Raw genomic sequence first — 19,356 nt, forward strand, 5'->3', positions numbered from 1 at the left:
AGCCTTGGTAGTTGTAGTGGTATAGTTATTCAGACCAAATAAGAGTGAACATATGGAGTGTATTGAGCATATGTACTTTTTAAAGTCTTTCTGTTGATTTCAAGAATCACAAAATAGACACTGAATAAAGAAAAGAAACTCTGCTGGGAGAACAAATATTTAATTCTTTAAAAGCATGAGAAGATTCTAAGTAAAAAATCTGGAAGATTGTAAGGAATTGTGGGTTTTTAAACACATTCAGGAGCTGAAGCCTCATTATAATTAAAGGAAATATGTCTGGAAATGTATGCCTGCTTTTGACTTGTAAAGAGTTTGCCTCTATTAGCTCTTCTTAAAGCTCATATTCATAAGGCATTCCATAAGCTCATATTCACCAACCATCTGGTATAACACAACTTGAAATGGATGAACTTAATTTAAATAATTATTTTCCTTCTTGGTCCAGCCTTTCCCACCCCCTGCCAGGATCTTCTTTAGAGGATACATATCAAGCACAGGAAATCCATCAGGAGGGAAGAAACAGCTTCCTAATTCAATCTTTTGGTCTGTACAGCTTCTCTTTCTCCACCTCCCTCCTCCTCTCTCTTGTCCCAAGATGTAAAGGTAAGCCTTTAGAAGGGGCAAGCAGCCAGCATATAGCAAAGAAATCTGGGAAAAGAGTGTGCAGCTGTCAGACTCATTCCATTGCAGTCCTGCTTTATTTGTTATTATTATATTAGGGAAAAAAAAAAAAAAAAGAGATGTATTTAAAATTTCTTTAATGGGAAAGGTTTGCAACAGAAAACTAACACAACAGGACTTAAGACCTTGAAAACTGAAGTGTAGAAAACACATTAATATATGCCTGTGGAGTGGTCTTCCTCTGGCACTGAGAACAATTAGGTGCTGCAGTAAGTAAAACCAGATTATTTCTGTGGATAGTCTTTATTGCAAATGTCTTCTCTTGTTTTGCTAGTAAATAGCTTACAATTGGTTGTGATACTCTACAACTCTGTTATGTTTATTATTCATAAGCCTTTGCCGAACAAATGCACTTTTAAGTAATTTCCAAGCTCTGAGTCATTTGCTAACTGCTTCTCAGAGGCTGTACTACAAAACCAGTCTGTCACATACTGATATTAAAGGAACTTATTCTACACTGGACTTGGGATCAAGCCATAGTCACTCGTCTTTGCACATTTTATTATGCTGGTTGCTTACACATTTTTTGAGACTTGATTAGGTGACAAATGTTAAAAATAAAGGGGAAAAAAAAGAGGAATGAATAAGAAATAATACACTTTGGGTTTGTTTTTTTTTTAAATGTTGATTTAATAGCATCTTAGAATTCAAGAACCCTTCTGCAACTTGAAAATGCGTGTTCCGATCCAGACAAATGACTTATGAATCAGACAAATTACTTCTCTTTCCTGTAATGAATTCAGAAACCATGGGAAACTAGAATCCTATTTGGCTTTGATCTGGGAAAGTATAAGATAGACAAACTTAAAACCCTGCATCTCCAAAAATAAAACCAGCACAAAGAAAAAAAGATGCAAGATGAAATTAGAGTGAAAGGAGTGAGGACTTGTTCTATAACTCTATTTTGACTTACCAGCTTTATTTTGAGGACAAGGCAGATTTCTTTATGGAGCAATAAATTACATGGAGCAACAAAACAGGAGGCAGAAGCATTGTGGTGAGGTGAGTGGAACAAAGAGAAGGAAAGCATTATAAGAGGCACAAAGAAAATGTAGTGTGAGGGGAAAGCCTACAGTGTAGGAGACAAGCTGGATGAGATCTGCTGGCCAGCCAGGAATGAGTGTGGTAGCCAAGGTATCCTGCCTGTTGATGATGACAGACCACCAGTAATGGTGTGTCACCCAGGGTGATGTCAGATGGTGGGAAATGCAAATGTAAGTGCAGAAACAATACCCTGTCTTTGGAATTATCATCACTGCTCCTGTATCCATAGTCTGCTGCTCATTTGTCCAGCCTGCACATTTTTTTGGGTGCTCAGCTTCCCACTTGTCAGATACCCAAGGCTTCTTCCCCTGGGACAGTGGGGAATGTGGTGTAGAGGGAAAATTAGTGCACATGACCCCAAGCAGAGTTTTAGAAATTACACAGTGTTCTCTCTTTCATTGGTTTCAGTTTTGTTATTGTATGCAAAACACCAGACTGAAATAACTGTTTTTTCTCATTATTCCTAAACCCTTTTATTAACTACTTAATAATTTCTGGTTAATTCCAAAGTTTTTATATTATTTTACTACCATACCCCGAAGAACTGTACTTAGATGGATTCATTCATGCCATGATCTCTCCAAGGGTAATAAAAATTTCAAGTAGCTCAGTAGGTCACAACAAAGGTTTTTGTGATTTGGAATGGTTGAACACTAAAAACTTGTGTTTATGAAACTGTCATTATTTTCTTACTCAAAGAAATGATTCAATGAGTCAAAATGCGTGGACAGATGGGCCATCAGACCATATTGTTTTCATCAGATTCACCCCGCAGCAAGAAAAGAAAAGCTAATGGGTCATATAAAATTAAACAGTAAAGTCACATAAATGCAAGCAACATTTCTCTCTCTAAGCCATTAATGTTGAATATGATAATGTATCAGTTCATATTTTTGCTTCAATACATTCAGAATCAAATCTTCCCCTCACTCACTTCGAATGAAGTGAAGTTGCTTTGGTTTTTGGGATGCTCATGGATTATCAAATGATCTATAGAAGAATAAAATAGGTTAGAATAAAAGATATATATTGAATAATGAATCAAATATTTTGAACTAAATAATGTGAATCTTTTTAGAAGTAAAAGTTTTAAAAGCTATAAATTCCTATAGCAAGGATTTCAGACTGTGACAGTAGTTAAATGATTTTATATTTTCTTGATGCAGAAGAATAAATGTAGCATATGTCTGTGGATGGAAACTACAAATGTTGATGGTAATGTTCCTTCAAAAAGTGATTGCAGGGAAAGGGGAAAAAAATAAAGTAGTACACTGTGATTTTCATATCACAGTTTGTATTTTGAGCATTATGTATGTTTGTGCCTGTGCATGCATAAAATAATGAAAGAGTTTTGGTTAGCATTCTGTCTTCCATGATGATGCCTCTGTTCTCAAATCCATTGAATATCAATTTGCACATTTTGTTTACAAGTTTTAGTTCAGATTGCAAATAAATACCTCTTATTTCAGATTTTCCAGGAGATAACATGTCATTGCTGTAACTGTAAGACAAGGCTGATCTTCAGATATTAATTCTTCTGAGATTTTTCTGTCTCTCTCACCTTTTGTAAGTACAAAACCCATCCGTTGTAACTGATTATTTTTTAAGATGGAAGCCCTTCATGGGACAATGGAAGTTTAATTTATTGGACAAAATATAGATTAGAAAAACCATTTCCAGCCTTCACCAAGAAACCGCTTGGACACCTCATATTCTTTTCAGCAAATTGTGTGATTTAAATAGTTTAAGTATCTAAATAATAAGATATAAGATTTCTCAATAAGGAACACCTTCCACTATCCCAGGTTGCTTCAAGCCCTTCCAACCTGGCCTTGAACACTTCCAGGGATGGGGCAGCCACAGCTTCTCTGGGCAACCTGAGCCAGGGCCTCGCCACCCTCACAGGGAACAATTTCTTCCTAATATCTGATCTAAACCGACCCTACTTAAAGCCCTTCCCACTTGTTCTTTCAGTCCAGGTCCTTATGAAAAGTCCCTCTCCAGCTCTCTTGGAGCCCATTTAGGTACTAGGAGGTGCTGAAAGGTCTCCCTGGAGCCTTCTCGTCTCCAGGCTGAACAACCCCAGCTCTCCCAGCCTGTCAGCCCCTAAGTAACACGCAGATGTGTATTTGAGTCCTGGTAGCAAACGAGGAATTTGGTGATGTACCGAGGTAAAAACACACTCAGGCAAACTGGGAGGACAGAGGATTACCATCGGTCGTGTGTCTCTAGTTTGCATGGCTCGTGTGAAAGGATGTGATGCACAATGAACATTACTAAAGACTTCTTGTCACGTTAGGAAAGTTATCAGCTCATTTTGGGTCTCAGTTCGTGTATAGAAACAACTATCAGCTTTTTTCTACTGCCTGTGTTTCTATTGAATGTCTTTAATGCAGGGCTGGTCTTTGTTATGTGTTGTCTTAGCATCATTTCCTAAAGAATTCTCTGCTTACTATGAAGCCATGCAGAAGTACAAACCCCCAAAATAATGAAAAAAAAAACAAACTTATTTTTTAATCACGACCACCAGTGGTAGATACATTTTAAACACACACTTTAAATTTGTTCAGAGATGCCAGTTTCGGTGCTCAGAGGTTTTATCAGCATTCCCAGACACTGCTTCCCTGTACTGCAAAAGTAAAAGTTACATTCAGCTGAATGACTCTGAGAATATTCTATGACACAATAGCAAAGGAGAATGTTAAACTGTGCATTTTCAGACTCAGGCAAACTGATGCTTTAGTAAAATGGTATCAGTAGTACAGGAAACTCCGAGAGCCCCTTCAGCAGCCACAAAAGGGCCTTTGAAAGAACTGCAGTAATTACCTGCAAAGAACTGTGTGATCATTAACTGTTAACCTGAAACTTCAGTAATGTTTTATTTTACCCATGAGCGCTTTTTTCACTTTCAGAGTGAGCTCTGCTATATCGTCAATCTTCCCAGAAAAATCCCCTCGACTTTGCTGGTGCTGCAGTATAAAGCAATCTGCTCTCTGACCAAACATTGCCTGGCAGGTTGCTGGCACAAGCAGAAAGAAGTAGCATAAAATAATCACATATACAATGTAATTGGAAGGATTGCCAAGAATAATATGGAGGATTTGTTGCTAAATCACATGGAGAAAAAAAAAACAACAAACCAACCTGTAGATGATTTTTAAACCAAGTCTAAAAGATAATGATGGTTTGTTAAGTTGTATTGTCGAGTTCTCCCTCAGATTGAGCACAGATTTATCACACTGTATAAAAAAGGTGGAACTCTAAATTGTGTCCTGGAAACATTACAGACAGGTTAGCAGGTATATAGCCAACATAAATACAGGCAAATACACGTAAAGGAAACTGGAGTTGTTATAGGAGTTTTATTTCTCCCATTAACACTGCTAGGTGTGGCAATTCCCTCCATCTACAGCATTAATTAGCTTAAATGAGTAACATACATAGGGAATAGCATTGCTATTAGCTCAGGAGCTGCCACATCTACAGGAAATGTGATTATCTGTTTCTGTATGTGCTCTCTGTATCACAGATGCCTTTATCACATGCTATATAATCATGTGCTTTTTAACCTAAGGATGACAAGCATGGGCTTTGATGTCTCTTATGCAAAAGTTAGAGAGGAAATGCAGATTCCCACATTAAAATGTCCACCAGCACTGTCACATTATTTAAAATGGATAAATAAAGTCATTATCTGTTGTCTTATTCACCACGAGGAAGGAAAGAAGGGTGTTAGATAAAACAGTTTGGGAGAAAATTTAAATGGGTTATTTGAATTCAGATTTCATAAAAATTTGAAATGTTAACCCAAATTTGGGATTAGGTGGATACTTGGGATGGATATATTTTTGGTTGGTTGGTTGGTTAATTTTGGTTTTGCTTATTTTTTTTTCCCGAAAGCTTGAAACCTTAAGAATCATTTCAACCATCTTTTTCCTATGGAACAGAGTACCTTTCTCCTCAGCAATCCCTAAACCAAATCATCAAGATCCAGTGACCAAAGCACTTATGGATGGTCTCTGTTAACATGAGGCAATCTGGACACAGACATGATTAGTGAAGTGGTAATGTGTTTATTAAAGCTGATTTCATCCAACAGACATCTTAGGAAGGTCTGAGAAGCTTTTTTGTTAACATCACTAGAAAATTCATCCACAACAAATTTTTAGTGTTTTCTTTCCATATTTTCACCAGTTCTTTCTCTCCTTAGCACATTCTGTGGTTTTAAAGCCCTGATTGTGTCTTGACAAATACGTTGAAATTTTCATTGGCATAACCAAATCAGGTCTATGAGTTCCAGCTTTATGCTGGTCTCCCTCCAATCATTTCTGTGGATGAAAACTGCTAAATCACGCTTATCAAAAAAAGAGTCTCTGAACAACAGACCACAACTAAAACTTCTATTTCTCTGTTCTTCCCCATTATGTTATTTGCTTTCTGCCTTTTATGTCATGCACTTTTCTTTCCCATCTATTCTTGCCTTGTATCCACTGTTTTACATACAGTTATCCTGTTTCCTTCTTGTTCTGCTTTAACATTTCAATGTTTTCTGTAGTTTTCTACCAAAGTGCATTCAGTTTTAGTATTAAACTTAACTACAGATATCTAATTTGAGAATATAATTAAAAGCATCACTGCTAGTTTCTGTCTTTCTAGTGAAAAAGAGTGCTGCAGTATTTTGATTTTCCAGATATGAATACTAGCAATATATTAATAGAAAAAGCTAATAAAAAAAAATCAGGTAATATATGCTAGACAGCAGCTTGTCAATGGCATCTCTATGATGAATTAAAGCAAAGGAAGTGGGTTTTGATGCTTGATAAGTAACTATAGCATAATCACATGTTTGTTGATATAAGTTGAGATATGTTTGACTAAAGATGACTTCCATGTCAAAGGAAATTGAACTGATATTCAAAGAGTCTTTTCCTGTTGCTTTGGGCTATGAGTTCATGGGTTCTCACAGATGGAGTGAGGAAAGAGAAAGAAAAAAAAAAAAAGGAAACAGAAATAGATTAATAATAGCAATGGATTTAAACACAAAGTAAAGAGAATGGACCAGGGACTTTTATTATTGCTATAATTAGCAGAATTATGAAGATGTATCTGCTTAGCTCATGCCAGTCTCTTGGGGATAGCCTGGAAAGAGATATTATGCTATATAGCAATGCAGAACAGAAGTTAACATAAAGCATTTTCTTGCTTTTCTTACATTTTTCCCATTGACTATACAGTGATTTACACAAGCTGGAGGTATTATATAGTTTGAATTCACATCTCTGTCTGCTGTGAAAACCTGTGGTTCTAAGGTCACAAAGAACTTATTGGACTGTCTGTTCTCATACAATGTTCATATCAGTCACTGAGTATTTCTCAGAAGTAGGATGAAAGAATAAACTGAAATAATCTCATGAATATACATTTAGATAACTTATAATTACTTCAGATTTTAAAACAGAAATAGGACCTGAACTCCATGATCTTACCAGCAGAGCAGATCAAAGAGAGGTATCTGTTTTGTGTATATATACATATATATATGTAAATAGAATTTTAATTACATTTTCTAATATCAACAGGAAAACAAAACCCCATATCCTAATCTATAGCTTTCTGGTCCCTAATTACAATAATATAGTTGAAAAGTCATTTAAATAAATACACATAAAATAAAGAAGCTACAGGTCCTCCTAGGTGAGAGGTTATAGAAAAACAAAAGCAATAGAAATAAAATGAAATAAACCTTTTTACTTCTTTTTGAACTATTCAGCTCGTTAGGGATGAGGCATGGGAAGAAACAGGAAAATAACTCTGTGCTCGAGTTACCTAAAATTAGACTGAATAAAGCTTCTTTAACTATGCTATAGAGAACAATTCCACACTAATGGCACATGAACTTAAATGATCTCAGCTGATCTTTTCCAAAGCTGATTCTTATGGGGCTACTTTTTTTTGCTGACATTCCCATTAATGGCTTGTAAAGGAGAGATAAAGAGAGTGAATGCAAAAGGCTGTTATCACAAAAGTTACCCCTAATTGGTCAAGGGATCTTTTTAAATTAAAACATCCATTAGAGTCTCTAGTATCTCGATCACAATGTTATGTTACATATTTTCCTTAATGTAAATAATTTATCTTTGCACGTGTGTTGTGTGGTTGTGCACTGGACAGAAAGTTTGAAAAAACTATGCCGAAGATGTTTAATTTGTCATATGCTTTAATGAAAAAGGTTTTTCTTTCAAATTGTCAGTAGCTTTTTGCTCCAATAAGTTTTATTGTGTGATCAGCAGAGTGGCTTTGGAGTTACACCCAGAGCACAGCTCTGGAAGTAAATAAGGCACATGTGTGCAACTGGAATTGCACTTAGAGCTTCAATAGTCTCCATAATATTAATGGCCAAGTGATTTGGGTTGTATCCCCACTGTTGCAGTGAAACAGGAGACATCTAAGGTATGGAAAGTAACTGCTGCTATAAAGTCCTAAATGGCTGCAGATGTGCTACAACACTTTCATGATATGTTGGAAATTAAAAAGTTAGAATAAATCACAATGTGACCCCAAAAAAAGAACTCCTAAAAGACAAAAAGAGCTTTTCCTAGTCAGTCTGATCTCAGAAGCCATTGCTTATGATATTACCCTAAAGAAAGCTAAAGACTATAAAACTGTTGTCACTGGAGCATCCCTCTTGCATTGTGGTTTGTGCCCCGTTAAACACTAGTGCTGCTGTGGTTCCTGCAAACTTTTCTGCGATGTCCTTGGAAAACACTGCCATGTACTCATCAATAAATCAAATCATAATGAGAGTTATGAAAGCAGAGCCTTTGTTCAGTAAAACACAAATGCCACTTTTTGTATCTACTCAGAAAAAGTATGGTTGGTTAAACTTCACAGATGATGGTTCAGGCAGAGACTGCCAGGAGGACAAGCCACCATCATCTCTCCCCAGTGGGATGTTCCCCAGCTCATGTTCAGGCTGATAAATACTTCCCAAATTACTTGACTGCCCGTGAAGTAAGTGAGCTGCAAAATCAGAATTAAGACAAGGGATAAATGTGATCTTAAGTATATCAAATGGTCATAAAATTTGCAGACCAAGCTTTCCCACTGTGCTTAGAGAGTGCTTCATTTAAGACTGCCTGGACTTCAGATCTCATCTGTTCACTAAAGGATATGCATGGTTCATTCCTACTGCCACCATTTTTATTCACATCATCCCACCAACAACTCCAGGGTCAGTTCTAATAACTGGGAATTTGAGACACCCAGCTGAGCACTCACAATTTGAACTAAAGACTGAAAGTCAAAAAAACAACATTTTCTCACTGCATTACAACTGGCTCATAGCAAAGAGCCATGTTCATCATGGAATCATAGAATCATCACAGAATGGCTTGGATTGGAAGGGACCTTAAGATCGTCCAGTCCCACCTCCAGACATGGACAGGGACACATCCCATTAGCCCAGATTGCTCCAGCTTGGTCTTTGGCACTTCCAGAGATGGGGCAGCCACAGCTTCTCTGGACAACCTGTGCCAGGGCCTCACCACCCCCACAGTTAGGATATTCTTCCATCCTTACTCATATTCAGGTGTAGATGACACAACAAGTTGGCTTCTTACTGGGTACAAACCTGAGAAGATGGTCCTGCTCTCATTCTCTGCCTTGTTCCTATCCAATGCCTGTGTCTCCATCATGATATCAACTCTGTCATTCTGCAGAGGAGGCAACTCCCATCTCTGTGAATCCACAGCAAACCCCTGCTGAAGAGCACACAGATCACTCAGTCTTGTGCAAAGCATTTGTCTGCAAACTCTTTATCTTTTTTTTTCAGTATAAAATAAAAGACATCTTGTAAGGATATAATCAAATAAAACAAATGCCCATCAGGAAAAGAGAATCATACTCAGATTCCATTGTTCGTGACTTTCACAAATTCATACAAAGTTGTCAGCAGAGTGGTATATTTCTGTTCTCTGTTCCTGAATGATATTTCATTTTGATGTTCTCACAAAAAACCACTTCATCGCTGAAAGGACCTCAAAAACTAAACCATGAGAAAGAGTAGACAGTCATTTTTTGTCTGTATTTGTGCTACAAAAGACAAAAGGATTTTATGAGATGGTGAACAATGAGTTCTCCTTTGCTGTTCAGATATGGGACCCACATCTCCTGAGTACAAAATCTATTTACTTACAGAACAATGTTAAAAGATGACACCAGTGATAATTCACTGGAGAAGCTGAAAACAGCAAGGCAGGATGGGTCATCTTCTTCAAAGTGACAAAAGAGAACAGTTGTATCCTTTGACAAAACAAAATTGGACCTAAACCCTGAAATATGTACTGCCCTTTATTTGAAATTACCAGTGAAACCCTTGTGATTCCAAAGCAGATTGGACATTGTCCATAGTTGTCTTCTGCTGTCTATGGAAGATGATAAGAAGCAGGCAGTAGCTCATTTTAGCCATTCTGCCAAAATCAATAGTATTTTATAGAGAGCTTCAGTGAGAAACAACTTGTCGTGCCAGCAACTGAAGCAGAATGTGTCAAAGGAATTAAACTCTTCTTTTTAAATGCTTTGGAGTAATTGAAGGGAATGTGAAGGAGGTATTCCATAAGCTTTGCAGCCCTAATAGGGATGGAAGTTACCTCTCTCCAGATTGCTGCTCTGCAGAGCTGCCTTCAAGGTCAGAAAAGCTTTTGCCTGAGTAAAGGCTGAAGGGCTGGAATAAGAAGTGGGTTTAAACCAGATCAGAGGTGTTTGAGTCTTAGTTTGAGTGCCTTACTTTGGAAACCTGACCACCGACACTCAGTGTGAGCTCAAGCAGTCCCTTTGCCTTAAAAGCAAGAGAAGTCTTCACCCACTACAACCATCCTCATGTGTGTATACTTCAAGGGTGTTTGAAAATTGACATCTGTGAGCTCTGGAAACTTAATTGCTTCCACCATGCATTAGAGTTATGATTATTTAGATATCTGTACACCTTCAGTCTCCTCTTATACCTTCCTCTATGCAGTAATGCTCCTCTCCACGAGCTGGAATGCAGGGGGGGAGCTGAGGGCAGGACTCAGCGAGGCAGAGCTGTCACAAGCAAAGGTCAGTTCTTCAAGAGGTCAGTTCCCTCCTGAAGAAATCCCAATCACATAAAAATCTGAACCCCTTCAAACCTCCCTCCTTAAGACCATTGCACATTTGAAACAGCTTCTCATTCCTAATAAATGTCCCCAGTGCATAAATGGGCTAAAAGAGAGCTGGAGAGAGTCCTTGGACAAGGGCCTGGAGTGGCAGGACATGGGGGAATGTCTTCCCACTGACAGAGGGCAGGGTTAGATTAGATATTCAGAAGAAATTCTTCCTTGTGAGGGTGATGAGGCCCTGGCACAAGTTGCTCAGAGAAGCTGTGGATGCCCCATCCCTGGAAATAGCTGTACAGGGCTTGGAACAACTCGGTCCAGTGGAAGGTGCACCTGTCCAAACCATTCTATAATCCTATGAAATCTGCTGCAACTATTGAAGGTTCCAGGGCAGTGTGACAGACAGCTTGCTATGCATTAACTGCACTAGATAGGTTGGAGGTTAAAACTGCCTTAGTTGGTAAGACCAAAATTTGTCTTTCGGGACTATGAAAGCTGTTTTGCCTCCATTGGCAAAAAAACCCCAAAAACCGTAAGACAACAAAATTATCAAAGTAAAACCAAAACATTAAAAAAAAAGAGGCTTTTTATTTTTTGAAAATGGTCTCTTACAAGGCAGGATCCTCAGATTTGGTGATTAGCTTCATTTGCCAATTTGGCTTCTATGTCTTGAATAAAGCTGCAAGGTTCAGCCAGTGTTTCATGCCCTCTGTTTTCCCAGTTAGCTGGTAGTTTCTGCCTGCATGTAGAATCTCAATTGCCCATTTCTTGCCACAGATATGTCACTTTTCAAAATTAACTCTTGTATGACGATGTCCTACAGTGTTCTCTCCACTTTTCACTAACATTCAGGGAAGGGAGTGTGCCTGCATGGAGGGCCATAGATCAGTGATCAGGGTAGTAGGTGCCTCTTTTTCCCCAGTCCCTACTTTACAATGGCTGTGGTTATAAACCTCCCTCAGGGGTTTTATAAGGTCTCCCAGCCCAGTGCCTGCAATCACTAGAGGACGGCTCTAAAACACGGGACTGTACATACCATTTTCCCCATCGCCTGCTCTTCTGTGAAGAACGGGAATAATTTCTACTCAATATTTCCCATGAACAGGTGATTTGTCAGAGAAGGGACCCACTGTATACTGTCTGATAAACTTCTCTAAAATGGCATACTTTCATCTTTCTTTCTTTCTTTTTTTTTTTAAATCTATCTAGTGACTGATATATCCTCTCTATTTGTCTCCAATTGCCTTCCTGTTGTGACACCAAGTAAAACCATAAAACATGAATGCAGAAACACAGTGTTGACTAAATCTTCAGCTCTGGGATTGGAAAGAAGACCATTGTGCCAGCACCTGAACACTCTGAAGGGTTTTCCCCCCTCATAATTCTTTGGATGAAAACACTTCTGGTGAAGTTAACATTCCTAGGTTGCAGTGTAATTTAATTTGTCATTGTAAGTGGTATTTGTTCGACATTCACTTAATAATTTAAGAGAAAGGAGTTATCTTTGAGTATAAAGAAGTAAATATGTTAAAACCCACTTAGCCTGTGAGTAGTTTTATTTTCTGAGTCATTCATAAATGACAACTAACCTAAAGTGTTTAAAAATATTTGTCCATAATAATAATAACAGCAAAACCCAATGTGAGTGTCTGAAAAGTTCATTAGCTTAGGGAACAACAATGCCACCTGTTTTGTTCAGTCATTTGTGGGGGGGACAGGGATTATAAACAGCCTGTATAATCTGATTTAAAACACCTTTTTGTAACTAATCTTAGTGTCCAGTTTCTGCATATTAAATGTTACAATGTAAAAAGAATCTAATAAAATTACATTTTTTGTCATATGAGATTTTGTTATACAGCGTTTCAATTTACTTCTACACCTTGCATGAGGTGATACATCATTATGTTCCAATAAGAGCAGCTATTCAGTCACACACATTTTGTCTTCATGGTTTCAGAATACTAATTTTGACCACTAGTTTTAAAGTGTCAAATCTAAGGTGATTACTTTCCCAGTGTTTATTTCAGAGCCCTTTTTCAGACATCACTGAATATAAATATAAATATGTCAGCATCTCAGCCCAAACTGTGCTAGAAAACCATTTATCTTTTCCTGTTGAAATAGGTTTTTTTAGATATCGATTTACTTTCATTATTTTTCACACAGATTGCTTTTAATGCAGCTACTTCAACAGTAGACAATAAAGCATGTTCTTAATGGAATAGTTTTGCATATCTCTCTAGGTCAGTAGTCTATTTAAAATGGAGCTTGTCAGACTCAGATATCGTTGCCTATTTTTTCCTTAATGGTAAAAACAAAGAAATAGTAGGCAAGTAGGTGGATACCTAACATTTGTGCAGCTCCACTTATTTGTTCTACAAAATGAAGTGAAGACCTTTACTGTCATCGTGAGTAACCTGTTAGAGGAACAGCTGAAAAAAATGCTGGATGCACAGTGCCCATTTAAAGCAGGGACCAGGCAAAACCTGATTTGAATGCAGCAACTGTATGAATTTACTGTGATATACAGGGCTTGTGCTGCAGTGAATTTTAAAATGGAAGGTTTCTGTTCAAAGCTCTCCACCAAATCCCAGCAGATCTTAAAACAGCTATTGAGACCTTCCACAGATTGCCCCTGTGAGCAAGGAGAAGAAACTTAATTTCTTCATATCATGGCTTCCCAACCTTAATTCCACTTCAGGGATGTCATTTTTCTTAAAAGGTGAGAATTTAATTGCAGTGACAGATTCATTTGATATCTGGTAGTTCTGATGAATATTTTTAAGGAAAGTAAATAGCCCTTCCCAACTGCTAGTGTTACCTAATACTAGACCAGGGAAAATACCTTCTCTTGACTCAAGTCATAACCTCTAAACACTGAAAAGACTAAACAGGCTGCTTAACATTTCCCTAACTCATGGAACTGAAGAAGCAGGACTTAGCCAAATATGTACATGTATTTCTTTACATAATAAATAAAATTATTTCTTCTAAAAATATTATGTTGCTTTGAAATCAAAGAGTTAAGGATATCAGGTATGTTAGCACTTCTATAGGAAGCTTGTTTTATGCTATCTTGTTTATCTTGTGATTAGCTATTCTGTCAGAGTAGAGCACATGTCTAAATTGGGCAAAGGATAATATTTTATATACTTGAGCTCCAGAAGGTGTGGTTTTCTTGCTATTAACTGTTAGCACTTAATCTTCAGTAGGGCTTTTGACCTTCCCTAGGGTTGCCTTAGAACCTGTGACAAGCAGTGGCCACCATACAGATCTGCTTTGCTAAACTTTGTGTAAGGCAATACAGAGAAATGAGAAGGGATTACTGAGCATCAGTCTGTACAGTCCAAGTTTGTTGGCAATACTATTCCTGCACAGTGTGCTCTCCTGCATCCCAGAGTGGTATAAATATTTCCACCTCAAGGCTATGGGTATGAAATCACAGTGAGACTCAACTACCACTCCAGATCCTAATACTAAGGCTTTCTAAGTGTTCTAGTGCTTGCTTGTGCCACGAGAGTATATTTCTACACTTCTGCCACCAAAATCACCTTTTCAAACCTTACTTTTTTCATGCATAAAACAATGGATCTAGCTGAGGCATTGTTAACATCCTTAACACTACAGAAGTTTTAATGATGTGCATAGTTTCTAGGCAACTAATTCCTATTACCTTTGAAAGCAATCAGTTGGTTCTTTTACCTTATATTCTCATGAAATATCATAGATAGGCATAGTTAGCTTAAAATTGAAATAATATCTTCAAGGCAATTAAACGTAGTTAAAATATATTGCTTTCTTGAAACCTAAATACTTCAAAATAGTGAATACTGCTAAAAGAATTGTCTTCCAATGAGAAGCAGAAACAAATTTGAAAAGCATTGAAAACTTCAGCAAGTAAGAATTCCTTAAAACATCATCTGTAGCTCTTGGAGCAAAGAAAAGCAGGTGACCCATTTCTGATTCACACAAACAGTCTTTGCACACACTCATCATATTTCTAGTAAAACTTGGGCAGTCTCCCTTCTCTGCCCTCCCCCCCCCAGAAGTGTGTGAGGAGTGGTGAAAATAGCTCCTAAACAATACAGTAAAGAGGGAGTTTTGTAACTGGAATGGATTAAAGGTTTTGACTAAATGAATCACATTGCTGAAAGGAGTTTCAAACTGTACATCATCAAAACTATTTATTTGACAATCTAAGTCATCGTATGTGTCAAGGTGCAGCTCTGCAGGATAGATTTAGCTATTCCCACAAAATCCCTTCCCTTTGCAGAAATATGTTTTGTTTGGCAGCCAAAGCTCCCAAATGAAGACCCCGGTGAAGATACATGGCTATACAGAAGTGTGCAGGTGTTTAGAAGTGAAGAGATAAGGATATTTTTCAGTACCTCTGAGGAGAAAATTATCAGGCAGATTTCTCCTCAGATCCTTGGAGTTGCGCCAGCACCTTGCTGCTCATAACCATGTTTAAACTGAAGCACTCATGGAAATGTCAAATTGATAACACTGAAAACTGAAATGCATCATGTATTCATAGACTACATGGAAAGAGTCAGAGAAATGCAATTCAGAAGGAAATGAGGGAGGCCCACAAGAAGGCTGGAGAAGCACTTGACATGATAGGATGAGGGAGAATGGCTTCAAAGTGAAGGAGGGTAGATTTAGATTAGATATTAGGAAGAAATTCTTTAGTGTGAGGGTAGTGACGCCCTGGTACAGGTTGCCCAGAGAAGCTGTGGCTGCCCCATCCCTGGGAGTGTTCAAAACCAGGTTGGACAGAGCTTGGAGTAACCTATTCTAATGGAAGTTGTCCCTGTCCTTGGCAGTGGGATAGGAACAATTCCATAATTCTATGAAATATAAGATAGTGTAATCTAAGCTCCTGTACCTCCTTAGCCCCATAGCTGACTATTCCTTTGACTCAAATATGTGTGAAAACACACTCCAGTCAGATCAGTGGGAAGCAATGGATCGTGGTTGTTCATAATAACAAAAATAGTTTTGGCCTTTGGGCAGTCAGACAGGTTGGGCAGTGCATCAATATTTCAGCTAGAGAGATATTCAAGTTCTCTTTCTGCATTTTCACTCCTTATGATAATATGTGTGCCTGTTGTGTATCTGTAGCGTGGGGAGAGTTGAAGAAGGACAGAGAAAGTATTTTGGGAGCACAGAGGTATAAGGTATCACCTTTCAAAAGTAGCAGAATAAAAGTGGCTCTGACAGAGATAAAAAAAAAAAAATTAAGAGAACTCGATGGTTTTATGTATTTAATTCAACACATCAATTCATATTAGACTAGTCCCATGAGAAAAGAAGGAGGAATTAAGTATTTGAAGCTGATAATGATATAATAACATTTATCATGGCAGGCTTTGTAGTAGTAGTAATGCTTTCCTTTGTAAGTTACTATTTAATTTAAACCAAAGTGTGATTAGGTATGTTGAGATCTTGACCATCCAAAAGAGAAAGAAAAAAAAAAAGTAAAACATAAAATATGCAGCCTTTTAACAAAAAATGAGCTTAGACTTTTTGCTTAGACACTGAAACATGGCATTCAATGATGGAGATTTGCCATGAGTTTCAGACTTGATTTATATCCCTAAGACTTTAATGATCCCAATATTGGTAATCTACAAGCAAACAAATGTGGCATTTCTTAAATATTCTTAGAATTTATTAATTTTCAAGAAGAAATTCAATTAGTAGAACTCAATTATTTCTTTAAAAAATAAATAAATTCTGTCCACATCCATCACTGAGAAGCTCCACTGTTAATATTTTTATTATTAATATTTTCCTCCAGCTTTTCAAAATTTCAGCTTCAGCAACAGCCTCTGATCAAAAGTTTTGCCATTTTATTTATGAGAAAGTCAAAAGAAAAGGGACCAAAGCAAGTTACAAGAATAAGTGAGGAAGAAATAGATATGCTTCACCAAGCATAATTTCCAGCCCTATGTGTTTAGTACATTATCAAACAAAAATGTCTTTATTAACATTATTAAAAACTTTTGTAGACTTCACAGAAGAAAAAAAAAATAATCTGACAGGGATTTTTTTACCTAATTCCCTTGAGAAATGATGCTCATGAGCTCCTTCTTTCTTTCTTATTCCATATGGCACTTCTGCTTCCTCTAATATTGAACACATTTGCCAGTTTCAACATAGAGTCCACAAAAAAAGCAAAATGTTATGAATGCCTTGACCAAGTTAAAGCTTTAATGAAAGCTTTAATGCCAACCATTGTGGTTTCCATCCTGTGGAACAAGCTCATCCCATCAGACAAAGGTAAAGACAGATCTAAGCATTGCATTGAGTGCAATCCAGGTCAGTTGGCCAAAGACATTTTCACAGCTCTTTCTGCTACTACCCTGGCAATTTGAATTCCCTAGGCTTGAATTTGAGGACCCAAAAATAGAATCACACTATGGTTTGGGTTGGAAGGGACATTGAAGACCATCCAGTTCCAACCCCCTGCTGTAGGCTGGCACATTTCCACTATCCCAGGTTACTCCAAGCCCCATCCAACCTGGCCTTGGACACTTCCAGGGATGGGGCAGCCACAGCTTCTCTGGGCAACCTGTGCCAGTGACTCAGCACCATCACAGTTGGAAATTTCTTCCCAAGATCTCATCTAAATCTATCCAATGACACACTGATTCCTTTCCAGAACACCTTGATGTCTCTGACATTTTTACCATTCAGGAGGAATCAGCTATTTCTGCTTAATATTTAGGAATTTAGATAAAGGTAAAACTGCACCACACAAAGTGATATAATAAGCTCATGAACTGAAATTTCATTTAGCTAATTAAAGCTGCAATAATGAAGAAATCAAACGTAGGTCATAATTAAGATTAAATCCATAAATAAATGGTTTTTTAGACTGTTCATTCATCAGAATAATAAAGAAGTTACTATAATAAACTTTCATTTAAATACTAGAAGAATTGTTCATTTTACAGACTTTTCTTGGAATTATTTAAAGTCCTTGGCTTCATTTAATCTGAGACTCAAAGCTCATTCTGTCCTACTTGGTGTCTTTGCAATTAGGTGTCAGATGTGAAAAACAAAACAAACCAAAACATTTAGAAGCCTAGTGCAGTTTGGAAGTCTATGCATAAAAGAAAAATTAGGAAAAAAATTGTTCCACAACCATGTAAAGTCACTAGATGCCTTGGGATTTTCCTTGTTCTGAGGAAGAAGGTGAGTAGATTTGGCATGATCTTACTGAAAGGTTTGGCTTTCTGTGTACCCCATTGTCTGCTGATGTGACATATCAATAACATACATCCATTGTAAGCTACATTTCCGGTCCTTTGACATTTATGTCATCAAAAGGAATGAGATAACTGGTTTTTGATTTTTAAAGGCAATTAATAGTTGTTGTCACTTCACTTTTCCACAATACTTCTTGTTAAAAGCTTCAGACCAGAAAACTCTGCATAGGTTTACGACACTCTTGGTTTGACAGGAATAAACCCCACACCTTTCATATGAATTCAGCCCTGGTCAAACAAAGAATTATTTGATTTAGGTGAAGAGGACATCGTTAAAGGTGGGACATAGGAGAAAAAGGATTGAGAAATTCACAGAATGAAAATAACAAATGAAGGAAGAAACATCTTGTTATAATCTTCTTTATGACCCAGGCACCTTTCAAAATGTAGCATTCTATATTTGCCTTAAATTGGAAAACTGAGGAAAAGATGAGGGAGTGGGTGGGATCAACATGTTTTTGTTGTGGGAGTTCACTCATGTTTTTTACTTTGTTGTTTTTTATGTGATTTTATTTCACATTCTGTTGAAGTTAAGCTTACAGCCTTGACATTTCTTTTTAAAAATGTTGAGAACAGACTTCTGAAAAAAAGGAAATGTGAAAAGGATCAGCTTTGTCTCTTATTTTCAACTAATTTATTCTTATACAAAGAAACCTAAACCCCAAAAAACCAGAAGAATATTGAATTAGCTCATGAAGTCCTTTCTCTTATTTAAAACACAATTACTTTGCACATTTGACTTATTTTTAGCAAGTCATTTTTATTATCTGAAACTTCCATTCACTTACTATTAAAATTCTCACAGGCTAAGCAAATCTCATTTGCAAACTATACTTAATCTCATTCATTTCATTTTTTAACACAGAGAAAAATATCTGCAGCATTTAAGGAAACAGCACATTTACAATGAGCTGTTTGATGTTTGTATATTGCTGAAGAAATTACACGAGGCAGTTACTTAATGTTTTAATTTTTCTTAAACCCTGGAAACGTGGTTCATGGATTGAAAACTCATTTGAATACAGGAAGGAATCTTTGCATAGAAATGAGCCGGTCAATCCCTTCCACAGCACCAGCTCCCAAATATGTGTGGGTTGTGTGGATAATAGAAAGCTCCTGCTTAAATGCTTAGTGCCAGCAGAAACAAAACACACCCAGGCTAAGCCATTATTAAGATATAAATAGGCTTGTAAACAATTTAATTGCATAAAAGAGTT

At 37.2% G+C, this 19,356-nt stretch overlaps 1 long non-coding RNA gene across 1 annotated transcript; it reads left to right on the forward strand.

The window, feature by feature from the left end:
- The first annotated feature begins 501 nt into the window (after window positions 1-501).
- LOC126652144 (uncharacterized) lies at window positions 502-12,577 on the forward strand. Its single transcript, XR_007631890.1, has 3 exons — window positions 502-603; window positions 3,195-3,291; window positions 12,069-12,577. It is a non-coding gene; the product is annotated as an uncharacterized LOC126652144 (long non-coding RNA).
- The last annotated feature ends 6,779 nt before the right edge of the window (window positions 12,578-19,356 follow it).

This window comes from Myiozetetes cayanensis, unplaced genomic scaffold (assembly GCF_022539395.1).
Source record: "Myiozetetes cayanensis isolate MyiCay16 unplaced genomic scaffold, myiCay2020 scf7, whole genome shotgun sequence".
Taxonomy (NCBI): Eukaryota; Metazoa; Chordata; class Aves; order Passeriformes; family Tyrannidae; genus Myiozetetes; species Myiozetetes cayanensis.